Source organism: Cyclopterus lumpus, chromosome 17 (genome assembly GCF_009769545.1).
Source record: "Cyclopterus lumpus isolate fCycLum1 chromosome 17, fCycLum1.pri, whole genome shotgun sequence".
Classification (NCBI taxonomy): domain Eukaryota; kingdom Metazoa; phylum Chordata; class Actinopteri; order Perciformes; family Cyclopteridae; genus Cyclopterus; species Cyclopterus lumpus.
Window position 1 is genome coordinate 16,543,754 of NC_046982.1, and position 22,969 is coordinate 16,566,722.

Below are 22,969 nucleotides of genomic sequence, written 5' to 3' on the forward strand. Positions count from 1 at the left end.
ATGAATGAGTGAAATCAAGAAGTGGAATGTTCTGCAGAGACAGAATAATTATAAACGAAAAGCGCCTGTGGTAGTGCTGTGTTGTATATTTTACTTTGGCGAATGTGTTGCGGATCAGTGGGAATTAAAAAGGTCAATATCCAGATGATAGCTTTGTGACCTTAATATTGACCTGACCTACAAACACTAATGTAGAACTCATTGGTTTATTTCTTCTGACATGTGTTTTCTTCAGCACGCCAGCTGTCAGCGCAGTTCCTATCTTAAACAACTGCCTGTATATAATACTATATTTCTATTAGACCAGTCAGCTCAGTATTTACAACCATCTGACCTGACTCTGGCCTCTCTATGACCCTCGTTTATATGCTTGTTTGTTTATTGTGAAGGAGCAAACAATTGGAGAAATTGCAGTTTAAATGGTCATTACATATCTGAAACTATATGTCACAACGAAAGAAGAAAATGTGTGTCTGTTAGGGCAGACTTTTTCCTGTGCAATTAAAGGTGTATTAGATTGTAAAAAGAAGAAAAAAACTCAAGAAAACTAGAACAAAAATAAGCATTTCTCTTTCAGTATTTTTACGATAATCATATGCAAAATAAATTATTAAACGGACCTCTGGTATTCTCTTTGATTTCTTGTCGGGTTCACCAGGCTAAGTTTCGGGTCTCCTCTTATCCGACCGGGGGATGAATAGACGGAATAGCAAGTGTGTTTCACCTCCTCAGTCAGAATAGCACAGCAGTTTTGGATGGACTCATTAAGATTTAAGATTAATCAAAGGCTGGTCCACGCGGCTCGCCAATTAGCAAGACCACAGGACTATTCTGGGGATTTCAGTCTCTCTTGCTGCTGGAGAGGCTTCAAGAAGGGAAAGTTAATCTGGCTTCACACCAAATGTCAGTGTTGTTTGGCTTTAATCCGTCAACCAGGACACAAAACCGGATCTCTTTCCATTCCAGTGCAGATGAGAGAAGCTGTCACCTTCTGTTTTTATTGACTGAAAAGGAGCTCTTTGGTCGGGGGGCTCCGGGGGGGGGGGGGGTCATACTTACCCATTTGTGACTCGCTGCTCAGACAGCAGCTGCAAAGGGAGGACTGGTGATGTGGTGTTCTCTCCATGTTCTCTAATCATCTCCGCTGCTCTCACAAGATGTGCACACGCAACGGTCAACGCCGAGGTCTTGTGTGGCACCCAGATGTGCAGGATACCGTATGCGGACACTTTGAAGGTAGATAGATGATAAAAAATCAAAAGATGTGTAGACATTCTTGACCATTTTTCTGTTTTGTAGTGGGACCAGCTTTTAATGAGGCTCTAAAACCCGAGAGGAGCCCGTAAAGACCCTTAATTGTGCTGCTTGTTATTTCCCCACGGCATCTGAGATATGACACAATGTCAAAGTGAGATTTTTGCATCCTGTTTACCATTAAACATTTGAAGCGTCTCCAGCTTCACAGGCTGCAGCGGCTCGCTTCTCCCTAGAGAAAACACTCGCTGCCCTCCATCTCAGCAGAGCTGGATGTAATGTGTTTTTCACTGCCGCATCTTAAAAAGGACACAAAATGGCAGCGAACCTAAAGGAAAATATCTCATTATTGTATTACAGGCCATTAAGTGACGGTAAATCAGCTGCGGCAGTCCTTCGCAGAGGTTTTAATGAGTGTGCTTGGAGGAGGGAAAACTGAGGAAGTGATGGCAGGAGGGCAGACGGTTTTTATTTCATGGCTGCTGGTTGCCCGTCAGTCACCAGGCAATCTGCAGTTCAACGTCAAATCCCTAGATCCCCAGAGTGATCCTCACGATTACTGAGAGATTAACAGCGGCTCGGCCGTCAAACTGGATGTACACAAGCACGCACAAATACCAGCCAAAACAAGACCCCCACACACACACACACACAAAAGACACCAAATGCATAACTATGCACACTTGCATACACCACTCACGCACAGATCTGCTGGATTGGCAGTGATTTGTCCGATTTAGCTGCATCTACTTGCCTTCTGAATGCACCAGTCAGAGTTCTCTTCCAAGCTCAAAGTACTCATTTGCCATCCTGTCCAAAGCAAGTTTAATGCCTCCAATTACGGGGGGGGGGGGTCTGCAAGCAGGCAGATTTGGAGCGAGGAGGCTTGGCATGAGAGTGTGCTACGCATCAGGGCCTTTTAACAGAGTAGTGATTCGCTGCTGCTGGTGCTGAAGCTGCCTGCGCCGGCTCATCAATGGAAAACTACCCTCTTTGTGGCAAAGCGCATGCAGCACTAAGCCGAAACTGTGAGGAGAAACACACAAATCCCGTCTTTTTAAGGACTCGATACCAGCTCTTCTCCACACTCACAGTGGAGGAATTCCACAAAGTCTTCATGTAAAATGTGTTGTATTTTAATTTAATATTCTAAGATACTGCACACCAGAAAGTGATGATTGAAAGGAAATGAAGGAAACGCAGACAACATATCTGCAGTAATGCAGCAACATAACATGTGATGTGGTGCATTATATGACAGTCAAGGGGAAACTATGTATGATCTATTTTTACTCAAATCAGCTTTGATTTGACATCGACAGTGAAGTGTTTTGAGTTCGTCCATATTTAATGTTAACTGTATTGTCTCTAAAGATTTGTGTGCATAAATCCCAAAGAGGCAGATTGTATTGATCCATATTAATATCATTGATAATATGTAACAGAATCAGAGACGTAGAATAAATATCTCCATGAAGCTCAACCTCTGCTCTCACATTCAGCCCTCTTCATGGCATAACACATTTACTGTTGCCGTTGTGCTTTACCCTGACAATTAAAAATTGTACTCACGCGTGATAGATTTTGCTCACTCAAACCCACTGAAGACGTTGATTGGATTACATTTTTTTTATTCACAGAAACTAATGAACCTTTCAGAAAACGGTATATAATTTCACATTTTCACCCAGATTTTTCAGTAAATCTATAATTCAGAAAACAAATGACAAGTTATGAGATATTCTTCTGTTTTAATCCAAATTAACGGATTACATTTAACATTTCTTATAACCAGATTATTGTAATCTTGTTAAAGATAATCCGTTACTCCCTAACCCTGGTCTTCAAGTATTATATCTGAGCATTTCAGCGAAGCAGCTGACACTAAATGCATCTGTAATCTTTGCAGCAGCATCGGGTCCAATGGAAAGTAAAAACATCTCATTACAGGGATACTCAATTTTACCCTCAGAGGAATTGTTGCACACACACACACACACGCACACATACATACAGGTCTGAGGTGGTAAATAATGCCTGGCCTTTACCTCACAGCACTGTCCTCACGAAAGCCCTCAGTGATGCAGGGATTGACGATTAGCATGACAGTGCACTCTGTGTCAGAGAGGCTTCCCCACCACCTCATGTGTGGCTCTCTGCAGTGTGTGATCCAATAAAAGCCCTCTGGAGGCCCGGACAATGATTAACGGGTGTCAGTGCCCTGTTGGGTTTGAAGGACAGGATACTGTGCATCAGAGGAGTTGCTGATAGCTGTCGGCTTAGCACAAAGACTGGAAAGAGGGGTGAAACTCTAATTGTTTTTACTATTTCGAACAAAAGCAAAACTCTTTTGTACAAATGACAATTGGTGGTTTTATGTGCCCGACTGTTTCTTGGCTGGGACCTGTAACTTCTTGGAGTCGGCCAAGAAATACTGAGCTGAAGTGAAACCCTAACTTCCAGGTTGAAGGAACAAAACTTCATTCACAATCCATGTAACCTCTACTCAAAGGTCACATGGAAAGTGCAGGCCTCCACAAGCTGTTTCCATAATGTGCCTCTCAGCCTCTTGATTCAGATCCGCTCTAAAACAGTTTCTTCCTTAGACCATGCGACGCCCTTTCACCAAGTTTCATGAATATTCGGGCATTAGTTCTTTCTGTAATCTTGCTGACAAACTAACTGAATCGAAAACATAACCTCCTTGGCGACAGTAACTAAGATCCATCCATCCATCCATTTTCAATACCGCTTATCCTCATTAGGGTCGCGGGGGCGCTGGAGCCTATCCCAGCTGACATAGGGCGAAGGCAGGGGACACCCTGGACAGGCCGCCAGTCCATCGAGGGCACATGTAGGGACATACAACCATTCACTCACACCTATGGGCAATTTAGAGATCAATTAACCTGCAGCATGTCTTTGGACTGTGGGAGGAAGCCGGAGAGAACCCACGCTGCCACGGGGAGAACATGCAAACTCCACACAGAAGGACCGCTCCGACCGGGAATTGAAACCACGGCCCTCTTGCTGTGAGGCGACAGTGCTAACCACTACACCACCGTGCAGCCCAGTAACTAAGATAATATATGTATTCATTAGTATAAAATACTAATATGTCATATTGTTGTAGTAAGATTATTGATGCATTTATGTGTTCGTCGCCTCAGTGTTGCAGCTGGTAAAAATGGGGGTAATTCTAACTTTATTTTATGTACTGCTGGGTAGCTTAACCCATATGAATATATCAGAATGTATTTGTTCATTATGTTTTTAATAAATAATCTGGATCTGCAAAGTAACCAGTAATTTATGTTATAAATCAAGGAGAAAGAACAGTATTTCCCTCTGAAACAGAAAGTCACATAATATTGAATTACTTAAATAAAGTACAAGTACCTCAAAACTGTACTTAAGTACATTACTTGAGTAAATGCACAGTCTTCGACTGTTTTTTACACTTTGGCTTTTGTACAGATTAAACTAAACTAAATATAACGTGTAAATCAGCGAGCAGATGGATTGTGTTGCTGCTGGATTGGTCCAGGCTAGCTGTTTCCCCCTGTGTCCAGTCTTTGTGCTAAGCTACGCTAATTGGCTGCTGGCTCTGGCTACATATTCAGCCTACCTGAAATGGATACGATTATTTCATAACATCTTTAACTGTGACTGTGGCAGTGAGGAGGTGACAATTCACAGCTGAGTTGTGTGTGTGTGTGTGTGTGTGTGTGTGTGTGTGTGTGTGTGTGTGTGTGTGTGTGTGTGTGTGTGTGTGTGTGTGTGTGTGTTCCGCTAGAAGCCTGCATGACTGCACTGTCATGTTGCCAGAAGGAGAAAAAAACACAAAACACTGTGACATTCTCCATTGCGCACTGTAAAGATGCAACACAATACAGCCTGATGCAGCATCTAAAGGACCACATCTAACTGCCAGGGTGGGTTTCAAAGCACCAAAGCAGGGAGCTCTTGGTGAAAAGAGGGGCCAACAGAGATCATTAGCATGCATGTGAAAGGGTTCGAAAGAATGAACAGATTATGCATTTGAATGTTTGCTGATGAGATAGAGGGGTTTGGGTCCCTCAACCCAGTTTGAATGACAAATCCCCACCAGGGGAGGGGAAAGGCCACGGATAGAGAAGAGCTAGAGGAGACAGACTTTAGGCTTTTGAGTAAACATAGTGGGGGGAGGCTCTGGTCTCAGAGCAGATGTCCCAAATTGGGCAAAGAAAAGAAAAGACCAAAGGGATCGGTGGATTCTGAGCTTAACTCCTATCTTTCTAAGTCTGCAAAGTATCTGTGTGGAGCATCGGGGCGGATCGCACCGCCGGGCTACCAGTCAAAGTTTTGAGAGGTTGTTTTCAGAGCACCCTTTGTTGTGGCCTGTGGAGCGTGTTAGCAACAAGGCTGTGAGTGAGAAGGCTGGCTGGCTGGCTTCAGGGACTCTCCTCTACATGTGGAGCGCTTTACAGTTCACTGGTAAGATGAGGAGAGACAACGACCAAAAGCGCTGCCTCACTGTCCGAGCTGAGTGCTGAACGAGCCGGCATGTCGCACACTGTCTCGTTCTGTTAACAGGGTCAACTGACAGCGATATGTGTCGCCACAGGTTTTGTAATTAAATGGGAGGAGAGTTTGACTGAAATGCAGCGTGATTTCTTTTTGTCTATTTTGCGCAGACAACACACACAAACACAAACACACAGATTCTTATCGCCTGAAACTACCTGTATATTCGAAAATAAATGGCCTGCCAAGCCTTTGATGGGTTGGCTAGAAATCCCAAATGCTTATAGTGCCTTGGCTGCTTTCATGTAATCATCCCCATGGTAACATCTGACACCAGCTATTCATCATGCAGCCCATATAAACTCCAGCATATTCACAACAACACGTCACACAGTCAACTTTTCATACCCGCTGCACACAAAACATGTCTGTGCATGATGATACGTTCAAAATCCAATCCCCCAATTAAGGTTTAGCTGCGTGTCTGCCGTGTGTGTGTGTGTGTGTGTGTGTGTGTGTGTGTGTGCACGTGTCGCGCTGCATCATGCACTCTCCATGCATTCATTGTCAGTCGTTAGAGTTAATATGACAGGTGAAAGTGAATTTGTTAAGATGGCACTGACTCTAATGTGTTGCTATAGTTTATATCAGCCAGTCGAGTGTGCAGCAGATGAATATTCAGCAATCAAAGCCTCATTTAGCATTATCACAAGCAGAAATGCAAATTATTTGGCTTTAAATCAGACTAGATGAGTACGCACAAATAGAGCTATTGTATGTAGTTGTTGTTTTTTGTTGTTGTTTGTTTTTAACCATCTGTCAGTGATATTGATGTTTCTCACAGAGGGCCACAGGACGCAGGATGGAGGAAAGGAGTGAGATATATTTGCAGGACGTAGTCATACACATCTTCTCATCACTCCTTCAGACTGAGTCTGTGGCACATCGAGAGACCGCGGGCTTTATATTGATGGACTTTAATCAATTTTAGTCAGTGGTGAAAGAAGTGATCAGATATTTTACTTCAACAATACAACAATCCGATTACAGTTGCAATGGTCATAGTTTGTTAACTAAATGTTAAAGTATACAATATGTCGAGTGGTATTCGAGTATTTCTAATTTGCATTTAGCAACACTACTTGAGTAAATGTAGCCTGCAAAGTTACACTCCGCTACTTGTGATGCTACTTTCACATTTTGAGTGACAAAAGCAACAAAAACGTCCGACTACATTGTCGCTGAGTCGCCGTTGAAGGGTTGCTCAAGCGCTCGTTCATTTAGTTATCTCATAATAGCACTGGGAACTGGGTGATGACAGGAATACGTTCATATTCCATTTGTTAAACATCTCATCAACCATTTGATGGATTGCCATGACGTTTTGTGCAGAGCTTCATGTCATTATTACTTTGTGTCACTTGAGGGATGATGTGGTATCTATCAACGGCGGAGCTTTGCATTGTGACATTTATGGTAAGCACGTCATGGAAACTACTTTTCCATTCCACTGTGGAACTGTGAAAATTATGGAAACATGTACACAGTCAGACACACGTTTCACACTGTACAGCGCTCAATAGTAAGTGATTTTGGACACATTAAACCTGCTTAACATGAGCATATTTGCATTATCATGTTAGCTTTCTGACATTAGCACTGATAGCCTTGTTTAAATCGAGATGCCTAATGCCTACGAAGTATATTAAAATTATAATTCGGCACAAAGAGCGCTGCTTTAGGGTTCGTCAAGCTAAAATATTGCAGTTCATTGTTTTTGCTTTAGCTTCAAAGAGTGGAGTAGAAGAAAGGCTCGAGGTTCGCTATCTGTGGACTGCAGATAATGAGGTGGTATCTGTTAGCTGGAAGAGAGCAGCCCAGACGGACCAGCATCAGTCCGTGGAGAATCGTCATTTCATCCAGTCCAACAGTGGCATAAGGTTTTGTAAGGTACATCCTGAATTCCTCCAGGTTTAATGTCTCCATCAAAAAAAGATCAAACGGAAGGGATTAGAGCAACATAACAGAGGTAAGTGTGGAGAGGAGTCTTCGCTAAACTCAGAGCGCTTTTGATACAGCTCATCTCTGCCAAACCGTAGCCATGGCAACAGTGGAGAGGGAAGTGTGCAGCATTGATAAGAGTGCGACAGGGGATGAAGGGGTTGACAGATCATTTTGTAGAAGTCTGACCCTTCTGCCGAAGGACCGTCGTCTTGTCTGGGAAATTAATACCATACGCAGATGGTGTGTAGAGATTGACAGTCTCGGACCCAATTCTCTCTGTGGTAGCAATTTAACACATATCATACTACAAAGTGTTAACTTCAGACACTAGTGAGGGTATTTTCACACTGTAAATGTCTGTGACTTGGTCTCCTCTTCAAGTCCTTTAGAATGTATCTGCTGTGCCAAGCTTACTCTGCTTCACATTGTTAGGGAAATATGCTCAGAACTCCACGACCATGCCTGTAGCCGGGCATTAGCACGGTGCTACAGTGACGAGCATCATGCCGAATTAGAGGCTTAACATCAAGGGCTCCAGTTTAAGAAGATCGGGATCACGTAAGGTTTCAAATTAAACATCGACACTGTTGCTCTTCCCTAATTTGTTAAAAACATGCTCTTCTAGCGTGTACGATTTTGTGTAAACAAGACTTGGAAAAAGACTTACTGAAAACCACTGGGAGTGCTTCGTTTCCTCTCTTCATCTCTGAGCACATGAAGAGAGAAAGAAAGAGGAAGAGGATGAGCAATGTACAGTAGAAGGGCCTCCAGCCTGCCTCAGGGGCAGTACGCCGGATACAGCATATGATTTCAAAAACAACGTTAGTTTTTGCACCACTGATTCGGGCAGAGTGTACTTAATTAGTAAAAATGGACACTAATTGAGCCCCAGCTGTATGTGGAAGGGGGAAAAAAAAGTGAATCTCTAAGCACACACCAACCCAAGAGCTCCATGTCTCTCTGATCCTCTTCTCCCCCCTGAGCTCCGTCTGTTCACTCACTCAGCGTAGCGGCTTGTTAGCACACTGGGAGATTTGTGCGGATAATGAAAAGTCGAGAGAAAATGGGAGATTCAGTTTGAAGAAGAGGGACTTCAGGACTTTGCTTTACAACATGTCATACATGTGTTGTAGCGGCACTCAAAGAAAATCTCCAATGGTCATGATCAGTTATGTATTATTTACAAAATGTTAATGTTAAAATCAGGATTTGACGTCGCACTGTGCCTTTCATAATGCACACAGATTACTTTGCGGCGTAATTCGTGTGGAGCCGTACTGGTTCAGCAGCTGCAGACCAATGAATGAATGAACTCAACCAACTTGAAAGCTGACGTTACTAAAACGCGTAAATGGGCTTTTCCCTATGCTAATGAAAATGTAGATTTCCTCAAATATATAAACTATACAGCCAGAGGGCAAAGTAGAAACTGTTAAATACGACAAATGTATCTTGTTATGTGCACAGGGAGGCTACGCGGTTGTACACTGAAGCCAAATCTGTCTAAATGTTGTCTGCTTTGTTACATCTGCAGGCTGTTTCATTTCACGTCATGCATTTTCTTGTGTTATACGCAGTGTTCATGTTGTTGTCACACACAGACGCTCTCACATGTCACACAGAATGATCATGATAATTACAATCATTGCATTTGAGTCACAGTTCATTACTATTCAGACATCTGTCTGGCATGATCATGCAGTATGCAGCCTTTATGTGTCACTTTAGACCAAATCAACATAATCCTTTGACAAACAATACATTATCTATGTCATACACTGTAGGTCAAGAATACGTAAGAATATATATATATATACATATATATATATATATATATATATATATATATATATATATATATATATATATATATAGTATATTTATAAGAACATAAAATAATAATAATAAAGTTTCATCCTCATTTTGCACACACACCTGTCACACAGCTGCTGACATCTTAAGTGAGGTCAAATGGCTAATCCAATCAAGCTCTCTGAGACTGCTTAATGTTTTTTAAATTATAATGCATGTACTAAATGTACATGCATTATGTACATTTAGTGATGGTCAGTCCTCTTGATGTTGATAGCCTGCAAGCTTCTCTTGGCGAGAACACAGACGATGTTCTATGAAGTTAGACTTGTGTAGTCTAACTAAATAAAAGCTCTTCTGTACGATTCCAAAAGAAAAGTGCATGCTCTCTCGTGAGTTTTCATGTCTTCATCTTGTTCTGGTCATTAAAGGGCTGGCAGGAATTCAGAGTCCCTGTAATCTGATTTAGGAGGACTGAAGAAGAAGAAGAAACTTTCCTGCTGTTTCTGGTGTAAACATTCATGCTGAGAAACAGTGACTGAAAGAAGAGCGACACACACGTGTGTGTGTGTGTGTGTGTGTGTGTGTGTGCAAATGTGTTTTAAGGTAATGAGAAAGCATATACACGGTAAAGCTGTTTTAAATAATCCTAAAGAACATCAACATTTTACCTCTATAGTCACATTGAGCATATCTAATGTGGTGTTTTATTAATCCTCGTAAATCAACTTAAAGGGGACATCCAACATTTTAAATGTCAAAGTCAATTTACCCGTCATGGTAACAACGTCTTCTGTGATTCTGAAGGAGCTTTGTCAAGTCTGAGAAAATAACCCTATGATGTCATCTCAAAGGCGTAGGTTTGGTCTCAGCATTGGTAGGGACACTGCCAGGCCCCCCCCCCCCGCCATATAAAAAAAGTTGTTGATATTATGTTGAACAGGCAAACTTTATTAAACTATATTAACATTTGTGTAACTTGGAACTTATTTAAATTAATTTAACAAGGTGGTACAAATTACCATTGCCCCTGTCTAGCAAGATACCTCATGCATCCCATAATTTTAATTAGACAGTGCCTTGCCTCCTGCTGTGTGTTAGCCATTGCACTTAGTAGTTGGGTGTGAACTGGCGTTTTCTCCAATGCATGTGTTGGTACAGCATGATGGGGTGCTTTACTCGCTTGATGGCGATTCAAGCTTTCAATGGCATTTTTCCAATTACTAAAACCATTTAAGCAGAAGGCTGGGACATTCTTCTTTTCCAGAGGAGTCTTTTTGATAATGCATTGGTAATCATCTTTGGTCTCTTTTCACTTGTATGCCTCATTGTAGACACATTTTTTATGAGCAGACATACGGCATGGTGGAGAACAAAAACTTTCGCAAATATGCTTTAATATTACATAATGTGATCCTATGTACCTTGAACAGTACCAATCTAATGTATAAAACATGTACAATGTAAGCAAGATTAATGAACTTGTTGTCAAGCCTTTTTTAAATATGTTAAGCTTCTATTTGAATCCTGCCTTAAAGCTGCAGTTGAGGACTAAGATGAGTCCTGTCTGCATGAAACACACACACCTTTTTTCTCAAGTGATTTCCATTTAAGGACCTGAATTTAATCTCATTCAGGGAGCTTAAATTCTGCACTTCATTTTTACAGCATATCCAATGAGCGTTACCAGTAGCCACCGCACGATCAAAAAAAAAAGATGGAAGTTTATCAAAGTGAAGGGCACACTTGATTTAATTAGGAGAGAGATTTTTTCCCGCCGGTGCTGACTCATAATCGCCTTGTTTTTCCTCTGCTGTGCCTTCGCATTACTTTCTAACATACAGTAATGAAAGTCTGTGCTGATTGCAACCACACTGGTGGATCATCTGCTCATTTTAACACATTAACATAGTTTGCAACAACTAGATGAGCTCTTGATGAAAGCGATTTGATTAGAAAGTGGTGGATGCTTATGAAGGCTAGAATACCTCAGTTAATTCAACTTAAAAGTGTTTTTATATAATAGTCACTGATTGCACTTCTAAAATCTCTTTTGATACCGACACCAACACATCTATGGTATCACATCGCAATTTTACAAACCTCAGAATAGTTTTGTTACAAACAAATATTATATTGACTTACATCGAATTTTTAACAGATGCACATTGTGGCAGCAGTGAGGCGTTAAAAGACAGACCTTCAACCACAGGACCCTGTTGGAAAGCATTTCAATTCCAATAAAATCGACCAAGGAGTGACGACACTCAGCTTGCCCCAGTTAAATAAAATGAATATACTGAGGAGATTGTATTGCAGCTATTTAAATCAATAATTCAGTTCTCAAAACGGAGGAGAATCTGCGATATCTGAGAAGTCCCACCGAGCCGCCATGTTGAGCTAGAAGAAGCAGCTCTCTGTAACAATGTTGAGCTGCAGGATGAGAACTAGTTATTGAGTTATTGAAGTCAAGCAGTGGAAACGGCTTTTCCTGCTGAAGCCACGAGACCGCCAGAGTCTTATTCACTCAATTGGTGAAACAGGTACTGTGTTTCTACACACAAATATAATGTATTTTGCTTCACCAAGAGAGTGAGGTTTAATGTGTAAGATATGTGTTTTATTACTGGCTCTAATATTGGCTCAGCTCAACGAAACAAAATATGCTAATATCAGAATTCTAATTGGAGAGTAACAAATCATTTTCAAGATGTTGTGTATTTGCATTCAGTCAGCGGGTACTTTGATGTTGTTATGATGTTGTACAATATTAGATACACTTTTATGAAATATGAAGAAAACTAGAATAAAGACTGTAAACCTGTTTGTAAATGCAGGTCAATTCTTCTATATATGAAGGGGGTCAAGAGAAGAAGATCCAATGGTTCCCAGTAGCTGGCGAGTCTCCCAGCTTGATTTCCAGGAGCCCGCATTACACTGCCACGGAAACAGCCGGATGAACTATCTACTTGGTAGTAGGATTGTGCCAGCCACCTGGACTGTTTCCAGCTTGAACATGTACCTAGAGAGTGCTCTCTGACTCCTCACTCCTTATCGTTTCCCGATGGTCAGAGGACCGTCGACTCTTTCTCACAGAGGTTCTGCAATACTGCCGTGAAGAAGATCCGCCGTTATGCCGGCTTTGATCTTTCACACTTGAACCAAACAATGGCCACGCGATGCCTCCACGGTGTGTGGTTTGTGTGAGGCGTGGCGTTTAACACAACTGCGTCGTCGTGCTGCCATTTGCTCGGCCCTGTGAGCACCTCCTGTCCCGCCCTTCCACCTCCTGTACCTTTCATACAGGACAGCGAGGCAGAACAACATGTCCCGCCTCCAACAGGATGTGTGAAAGCGGCTATTGACTCGGGAGTTACTTGAAACTGTGCAGAAATCCCACATAAGGACAAATACTCGTAATGCATTAAGGTGATCACCAAACCAAGCTTCGTTAAAAGACCAGATGTATTGATTTAAAGTGCCCATTGTGGTTCATATCCATGGAAATATTGTGATTGTTTTGCTATTCGTAGGCAAACGAGTTCACTGGATGCACTTGTGTTGTTGTATTTATAGTTATTACACTCAAAGTGTGGCTCCCTCTGAACCCAGACCAAGGTGTATACCCTGGAGTAGGTTACACCTGCAAAACTAACTTGTCAATGCAGCTTCAGCTGCACTTTGCGTTTAGAGCTAATTAACACATGCCAGCATGCTAGCATGCTAAACTAAGATGGTAAACATGACACCTTCCTAACATCAGCATGTTAGCTTTGTCATTGTGTGGTGTTTGCATGCCGATGTTAGCATTGAGCTCAAAGGGCCATTGTGCGTAAGTACGTATGATTGTTGAACAGCTTTGGAGACGCCCTCCCCCCACAGCTTCAGAATTGACAATCCGATATCCACGCCGGGTTTGGTCAGCTGTGTGGAGATGAGAAAGGAGCAAGGGTTTGCACTCTCTAGGTTTTCTTTATTTCTGACCTTTCTGTGTACAGACCAGTGCAACACCGTTACAGTGATAGTCAGACACAGCTCCTCCAAATCTGTCGTCAGAAATGTGATGGGGGGGTCCGAAGATATCATCCAACAATACGGACCCATACGGAGCCTGTTCTGTTACAAAAGGTTCATACATTTTCCTTAAACAGCACGATACTGTAATTTTTAGCAAATGTTACTTAAGCAGGAGTAAATAGAGCATTAGTTAAGGATTATCTTCAGCACTGGATTGACACACAGTGATGCAGTGAGTATTTACTTTACATTACATTTAGCTGATGCTTGAATCCAAAGCAACTTACAATTAGTGCATTCAGTACAAACTCAGAACAACAAGAATCAAGAAAGTAACTTTTCTTCAAGAAAGCCAAACTAAAAAAATACCATAAGTATGCTAAGTGCCATTCAAGTGCCACTGAAGTGCTAATTGGTTTTTATTCAAGGTATAGTCAGAAAAGATGTGTTTTTAGTTTCTGACGGAAGGTGTAGAGACTTTCTGCTGTCCTGATGTCAATGGGGAGCTCGTTCCACCAATGAGGAGCCAGGACAGCAAACAGTCGTGACTTTGTTGAGTGATTAGCTCGAAGTGAAGGAGCTAGAAGCCGATTGGCAGATGCCGAGCGGTGTGAACGGGCTGGAGTGTACAGTTTGACCAAGTCCTGGATGTAGACCGGACCCGATCTGTTCGCAGCACGGTACGCAAGCACCAATGTTTTGAAGCGGATGCGGGCGGCCACCGATAAGCAGTGAAAGGAGCGGAGGAGCGGAGTAGTGTGGGTGAATTTAGGTTGAAGACCAGTCGAGCTGCTGCATTCTGGATGAGCTGCAGAGCTTGGATGGCCTTAGCAGGTAGACCTGTATGTCTACAGTGAGTGTTTACAGCTGCAGGACAGTATATTGGATTGACTCAAAATAAACTACAATGTTCATTGTAGTTTAATAGTTAAATAGTTTTTAATAACAAGGGAGGTCTATGGCACAGAAGAAAAAAACATATCACGTATATGGCTACACACATAATACTTGTTAGGATTAATTCCCTGTTGGTTTCGGTCTTTTTGTGGGATTTGTTGACGATACAAAAATACAGAAAATCACCAGACGTGTATCCTTTACGCATGTTACGTGTCTTATGCATGAATCCTTTTAATATTCAACACATCTTTTTGTTCTTTGTGGGCCAACGCTAACATATTTGCACTGTTTGCTAACATATTTGCACTGTTTTCTGAATTCATGTTCCCCCATTACTTTTCTATGAATCACAACCGGGGACTAAAAACACCCTCAGGGCCACAAACATGAAAAGAGCAAGGTCAGTATTTACTCTGCTGTTGGAAATATAAAGCTCATCTCAGCACTAGTGTCTCCAATTACGACAGACCACTGGGCTCGCTGATATTCCTTAATAGCTTCCCTTCATATCTGACACTCTTCATTTCACGTAATGAGAGTCTTCAAGATATGAATAAAGGTATGCATATGATTAGCTACAAAGGCTGAAAATGAGATATGCCTCGGGGTTCACTTCAAACTAGACAAAAATTACAGCTCAAGAAAAACTCTGTGGCTTCAAACCAGACATCTGTTCTTAGTCCCTCATTGGGGCTGAAAGGAAGCAGCCCGGGCCTCTGTGCCAAGGAGCCTCTTGTCGAAATCTTTGCCAACTTATTTGTCACCGTGGCGTTATTGACCAAAGAAAACAGCGAGCCACTCAACGTAACGGTCATCTGTCAGTTCGTCTCACAACTTGCAGCTAAAACCTTATAACACAGAACATTAGAGAGGAGTGGAGGAGGAAGAGAGAAGACGCCAAGCCTCGACTGGATTGACTCCTTGCTGTTAACACAGTAAAGTCACCTAAAGTTTATTGCCTGTCCATTTGCAAGCAATCCAAAGAGATGCTTTACTCTCCCAGGAAGCCTCAGAAAGCTCTTTAACTGCCTGACCTTCCTCTGTTTTTATGGAGCCGGGCAGCAATTTAACATGTTTTAGTTGCTCTGCTACACCAGCTAAGATGCAAGAGAGTGATATGAGGCAGGAAATCAGCTTCAACTGTCTGACCACGGAGAAGGTTGCCATGCCGGCTGTATCTGCCTGAAACATCTCGACCTCATTCGTCAGCGCTCAACGCAGCTGGCCTCATGGTAGTCTGTCCAGCAGTTAAAGTTTATCATAAACGGGTTTAAAGTGCATTATGCAATTAGCTTGAAATCTAAGGGCCTGTAATAGAGAAGTGTAAGTACACAGTGAAGCTGGAGGCTGCAAGAGACATCTGACATCATCAGCAACAGGCATGAAGACAGGGTCAAAGAAAAGAAGCCTCTGGATGTTTGCTGACTCCCGGATGTCATGCAGTCAAAGCCCCAGTTTATCTTTTATTTAACTTATCGTACATCAAGACAAACACGGCATCAATAATGCAACAGCAACATGCTACGATATTAATGTCACATGAAATTAGGCATATAGATGGGGAGACTATTTTTAAACAAATGTCCACCCCGGCTAGCATGCAGGGATGAGATATTCAGTAAAAAGAAAGGGAACAAATAGAGGCATGAGAAGAAGAGAGCAGCTGACGCCATTTGTGACTGTGGCCAAACGGGAGGGGACCGAGGGCCAACATTTGGTTTGTCAGGACGAACAAATGGTGACAAACGATGGCAAATTGGAGTGAAGGCCCCCCGCTGAGCTATGGTCTGCCCAGCGGGGTCCCAATAGAGCAGAGGTGCTATCTCGGGAGAATAAAGACGCACACACACACTCATGTATAAAGTTATCGAAAAGTAATAAAGTTTGAGGCGTGGCGTGCATTCAGAAACACCCTCTCTTTTTCAATAATAAGATGCCAGAGAAAAGAGTCATTGGGAGGGAGACAACACACAAAGGCTCTCTGACTATCTAATCCAATGTTTCACATGAAAGAGTTGAGCCTCTGCTCAGCACTAAAACCGCATTTGGCTTAATCCTATACATCTATATGATCGAGACAGATGGAAAGTAAGTTCTCTGTGTCTCACACCCTCACCCCCAATACCTCGGATTTCGTCCTGCAGGGTGAAGAAGAGAAGCTCTCTACGGTGACTCGTAGAAGTGGTAACCGCAACACTGTCATAAATAGATTCCGGGGGCCAGCTCCAGCCATGTACGAAAAGGTGTATATCATTTAATTGGCTGGATAAGACAAAGATTTTTAATTTCCCCTGAGATCTTGGTTGCCAACTTTTGTTTTTACACCGCAGAGAAGAAGAACTCAGAGCAGTGCCAGGAATTTACAATGTTCTCTTTTCCATGGGCGATGCTGTGGGTTTCTTTTTTCTCCTTGGAGAGTTCCACAGATATTGGATTAATTATGGATGTTTGAATATCAACCCCTTTAAAAGGCTCTTACTAGTCTGTGAACCTTAGTGTGCCTGCGCTCTGTCTCCTAAGACCTATCATGGCTTATGCTTTGGCACAGTGGACACACACTTACAGCCTTTCCCCTCTCTCTCTCTCCCTCTGCTTCCCCTGCCTCCCTCCTTCACACAGACAGGCCATTGTGTGCGGGCACAGATGAGATTTGCATGCATGTTAGACTGGATTGAACATGCAGGCTCTGGGAACCTGGACCCCTGTGGTCTGCCTCCACTGTTTGGGCCCGAAACCGGCAAACTCTCCTTTCAAATCTGCGACTTCAAACAAATCTCACAGCTCAATTGGCTCGAGAACGTTCAAAATCAGAGGTTACTTTCCCAGATTTTGGGAGAGGGGGAGAAAAAGATTTGCAGCTGGAATTTGTTTCAAAATCAATCTCATCTCATCAATCTAACCCGCACCCCTCCCTCATTGAATTTTACATCCATTAGCGGTCAGATTCATAACTCAGGGAGACGAGTATGCGAACGGGTTAATCCTCTCAGTGATATGTATAGTGAGAAACTTAATCCTTGATCTGAAGACGCTGTGTCTAAGAGGGGGGAGATTGCAGATAAGAGCAGCCAAATCTCCTTAAAAATAGCCCGAGAACACAATATCAATCTGCCAGGAGATGTAACAAACATTTGACTGATTTAAATTGTATATGTCAATACTTTCCCTGATCATGTTTGTGTGAGCCTTTTTTTTTGGTCAAGCCTCTCCATCGTCTATCAGTTTATTTATAGTGCATTTGTTGACAACAAAAAACAGCACTGTCTGCAAACCGACATGAAAAACATGTACTTGTGTGTCATTACATTTATTCATATAAGCATTAAAGTAAATTGTCAAATGCGTTCGTCTTTAAGCAGCTAAGCCCAGCGGAGCCTCTCCGCTCAGCAGGATTATAAATGAGATAGGATTTAATATTGATCCTCGTCTGACCTCCTATGAAGTTCTCATCATTTTTATAATATTCTTCACACATGCTGTTAATGGGATCAATGGGCTCACACATGTCCATACACCTTGACCTTATCGCTGTCAGACAACAAGCATGACTGTGCTTTTTCACAGAAACGTTCGGGGGTCGATTGTTTACTTGATTTGTTTACTGCAGCCGATCGTATCTGACAGAGAATAAGAAGAGTTTCTCATTTCTCATCATTTCTCCATGCAGCCGTTTGGAATAGGCCTGAATCCACCCATGAAAACGAGGCGTCTGTTTGAAGACTATTGCTTTCTGGCTTCATCGCGTATTGAGCTTTGCTGAGTAACGCCACCTTCAAAGGGCCAGACCGTGAAAAATTGGATAATTTTACCTCTCACTGGAACGAAACTAGTTGATGAGCAAATGTACTGTCTGCTCGGAGGCTCTTTGGGTGCTGCTGCAGGAAGACAAAAACCTCCCTCCCTGCGCAAAGCAACACAGTTCACAAGCAAAGCACATACCTGAATGAGCCAGATAATTATCTGAATATATTTACATTTCTATTACAATGGGCTGCAATCAATGAGCGAGGCTGCCTTAAACACAGTGCTCGTGTATGTCCCGAAGGCATTCATTTCACCAAGTCGCTCATATGAGTATGGGGGTGGATGGCCGGTGTGGGTGGAGGCAATTGATTCAATGTATCTGAGGTGATGCCAGGCGCGTAGAATACAAACACGCAGTGATGGGAGCTATACGAAATGCAGAGGGGGCTACCGGTGTGCCTGTATACATGTGCAAACCCCCCCCCAGCACCGCTGTCACATGCAATACATCAACACATTTGCCTTCCAGCCAAACAGTTGGCTTTTTGAATATAAAGCTGCTCATGAGAAAGGGGGACATGAAAAATTGTAATTCATCGATACCGAGCCACATGCACGCTGTCCCCTTTCTTTCTCTCTCTCTCTCTCTTTCTTTCTCCTTCCCCACTCCCCTGTCAGCTCATTAGTCGCCCATCTCGATATTGCTATAAGGGGGTGCATTCAAACTCACAGCATTATGCCAGCTCACACTTCTTAATACTGGGAATTAAATGGAGAGAAAATGTCTCATAATTGTTGCAATGTCCCCCCTCCCTTTGTGTGTCTGCACACACTCGGCATTGGACTTGAGCCACACCTCGTCAATGACATCCAGAAGTCAGCAACAAAAAGACGGTGAAACCGTAAATCTTTACCTCAGCTGGCAGGAAATCAACACGCTGCCATCTATGTAAAGGATGAATTCAATGAATTGCCTCCACCACAGAAACAAAAATGACATCCTGAATAAATATATTCCTGTAAAATTGGATATCTTAATAATTTGTAGGGATAAATCTCTCCGCACAAAGATTGGATGGCAGCAGGGAGAAGAAAGAAAAGTAAATCATGGAATGAATTTTGCTGGCCTGATTTCATCCCCCTTCCTATTCTTCATAGATGATAACTCATCCGTCATCTACGAGCCATTAACAGCCGCCCTCAGTCCGGCTGCAGTAATGCTATCAGGAAGAGGAGAGCCATCGCTGCCCTTCTCCTGCCGCTAACACCATTGTTACACACTGCTGTCTTCCCCTTTACGACCAACTACCTTTATCTCTGTTAGACGACAGCGTCAATCTGCTTTCATGGCAAGCAATGCAAAAAAAAAAGTGAAAGCAGGCCTGGGTAAAGAAAAGATATCTTTATTTTATGTGAACAGTCAACCATCACTCTCATCCCCATCCCAGATATATTTCTCCTTCAGTTCAACAATATGGATATAAAAACAAGAACGTTTTAATTCCTGTCGAAATTGCCAAATATTTCATGAACGACTGGCCTCATTACCTCCGAATGCATCTGAATAAGAAATACAGTGTATTTTTATGGTAACATGTTCTCTCCCTTTCGTTACCTTACACTTCACAAATGTTTATGCTATCATAAATACAACATATAGATCAGTCTTGGTGAGGGAACAAGTAAATCAACATAGAAACAAGAATGTTTCTGTTTGTTGTTTTGTAGCCTGGTGAAACCTTAAAACTGGTCCTAATACGTCATGTCCATTATTGTCAGTGAGTATTAGTAAATATATTTAACACTGAGCATCATTGAGCATGTTACTGTCCCAATAAGCAACAAACTATGCTTCTTGACAGATTCATGCTTCACGCTTATCTTGATTTAAAGGCAAAAAATAGTCAAATGTATATGTTACCTTTGTGTGTCACTGTGCCACATTGGCTCTGTTTCCTGAAACCAGCTCCTCGTTTGATTTATCAGAAACATGTCGCATGTGTGTAAGGGACAAAAACACTTTGTGTTGCTCTAGGGCAACAAAGTGCAGAGAGATAGTCGGGCTTAAGATGTAACGGACAAACGTGTTGTTCAGTGTTCACAGTTCAGTTCATTGTACAGCAGCAAGCAAACTAGAAAGAAAGCACTCACTGAATAAGTGTTACAGCTACCGAGGCGTGTTACACTCTCCTGAGCAGCTAAAATAACGTTGCTCTTCCTGGACGTGGCATTGGAAGCAGTTAGTAGAAAGCAGACAACAGGACAACATGCAATTCAATTCAGTTTATTTATGTATAGCCCAATATCACAAATTACAAATTTGCCTCAGAGGGCTTTACAATCTGTACACATATGACATCCCTGTCCCAGGACCTCACATCGGATCAGGAAAAACTCCCCAAAAATAACCTTTAACAGGGAAAAAAGGGAAGAAACCTTCAGGAGAGCAACAGATGCTTCCATTGCAGCTCGACTACACCTTCATCTCATCCACAACCAGCCCCGGGGGGTTTTGTGTATCTTTAAAATTTCATAACTTGTGCATATGTGCCTACTTTTGGTATATTTACCATAACAGCTAAAAGCCCTCTGACTTTTCTATTTATGTCCTTGGGGGGCTGTGTGCCGCCTCTATAGGCTGTTACAGAGGCTGAGTCAAAGCATAGTTGACTGCACAGATACAATCTTGTGTATGAAAGCAGGATCCTCACGATGTGGAGGAGAAGTGGTTTGCCTGCTACCATGCAGAGAAAACCTTTTTATGAATTATATAACAAAGCGTTAAAGCAATCTCTTTAAAGACTATAAAACATATTTATTAGCTTTCTACTATTAGCGATGGGCTCCGACATGAATGCACTATTTTCTGCCAAAGGTGGAATGCTTTTATGTAAGACACATCAGGGATTTCTTTATTGAATTTTTTCTCTGAGCTCTTTTTTTCTGATTAAAAGCGCCTAGATATTTGTAAGGAAAAGGTGATGTTGCTTCTGAATCACAATGTTGCAACATTTGAATGATTGTTGTTTGGTCACTGTCGATTCCCATCTGATCAAACCACACCCACACAAACCTGATTAACAGAGTTAAACTCTTCATGAATTATATCGAAATATAATGTCACACTGGTTTCTTATTTAATCATGAATATAGCGAAATACTAAGACATGGTTTTAAGACACCTAATGTCATTTTCTGTTAGCGATCTACTGCCTTCTATCTAAAAAGGCAAACATGTACATTTAAAATATGAAAAATAGGTACAGTCTGTTTTATTTTTGTAATAAAACTATTGCAAAATGTATCTGTTACATGCTGAAATGTAGTGTGACATTAGCAAATGTCAAAAAGTCAGCAACCGGTTGTAATAATGTCGTTTACGCAGCAGCAATATCAATTCAAAGTTCGCTCACTAAAAGCTGGCAAACATTAGTCACCACTCACTGTTGGTCATACCAGACCAAGTAACACTGTAGCAGCAGTGTATTGAAATGAGAAAGGATGCGTTTTATTGATTATGAATTCAACTTTTCGTTTGTGAAAGGAAGAACGTGCTATTTCATAGTAATGCTTTGTGGTACTTTTAACATCTTTCTTAAAAGAGACACTGACTCTTATTTAGTCATGAATATTTAGCGTTATAGAGGAGAACTGAAGATTTGAATGCATATTTAGGTTGTTGTGACGGTGTTCCTTGAAGAACACAAGACAAAAGATAATCGTTCTGAAAAAGCAAGTCTCTTCAAACAGAGTAAATTCAGGCTTGACCAGATTTTTTTTCATCCTGTTATCTCCCTTAAAATGTCAAGTACCTGAATACGCTGATCAGAGCATGAAAGTACTTATATTTATTATATCCTTGAGTCCTAAAGATTACAATTTCCATTTCAGGCGAAAAGCCTCTGGAAAGGCAAATATAACATGCTGAGTGTAGAAAACTGGAAAAGGTTACTGAGCCTTATCTGCAATTATGCAAAAACATAGAGATTGGCCAAACCCATATACGTTGGTACAAAGGGAATCTACAATGCCTTGATGTTGCTTACAGCGTTCTCCTCTCATGTGAAGCATACAGCACATCCTAGAGGAGAATATAGGCAAGAACAGCCGACGGTACACAAGTCACACCTTGTCATGTTTTGAATTATGAATATAGGTAATTAAACTTTAAATCCCCCCCCCCCCAAAGTGAAACGATAGAGCCGGCTAATTAACAAGTATTGCTCATATTTGGTTCAATTCATGAGCTCCTCATTTGCACATTAGATATACAGGAATATATTTTTAGATAATATCTATCTGCTTTAGTCACATCCAAGGCTCTCTATGAACACTAGAAATGCAGTTTTACTCTGAAACTACAAATAAATATCAAGAATTCTCCTGCCGCTTCCCTTTATTTGACCCTCTTCTTCTATCAGCTGCACTGACATGGAGCTGCCAAGATGTTGACGACTCCTCTTCTGCACCCATTGTGTCAACTGTTTCGTTTCTTTTTTCTTTCTTTTTTTAGAGGAAGAAAGACAATGACAAATTTGGTACATGGGTCACATGGAGAGAGAAAAAAAACAGCTCTCTTATCCTTTCATCAACACCTGGAAATATAAATAGTTCAGTTTAAAAATAATGGCTTTCATCTTCAATTACGCCTCTGGATATTCAATATGGGAGCAATGGTGCCCCCTTGTGTAAAGTATAATGAAGAGTCTGATAGATTCTAATACCGTCTGAT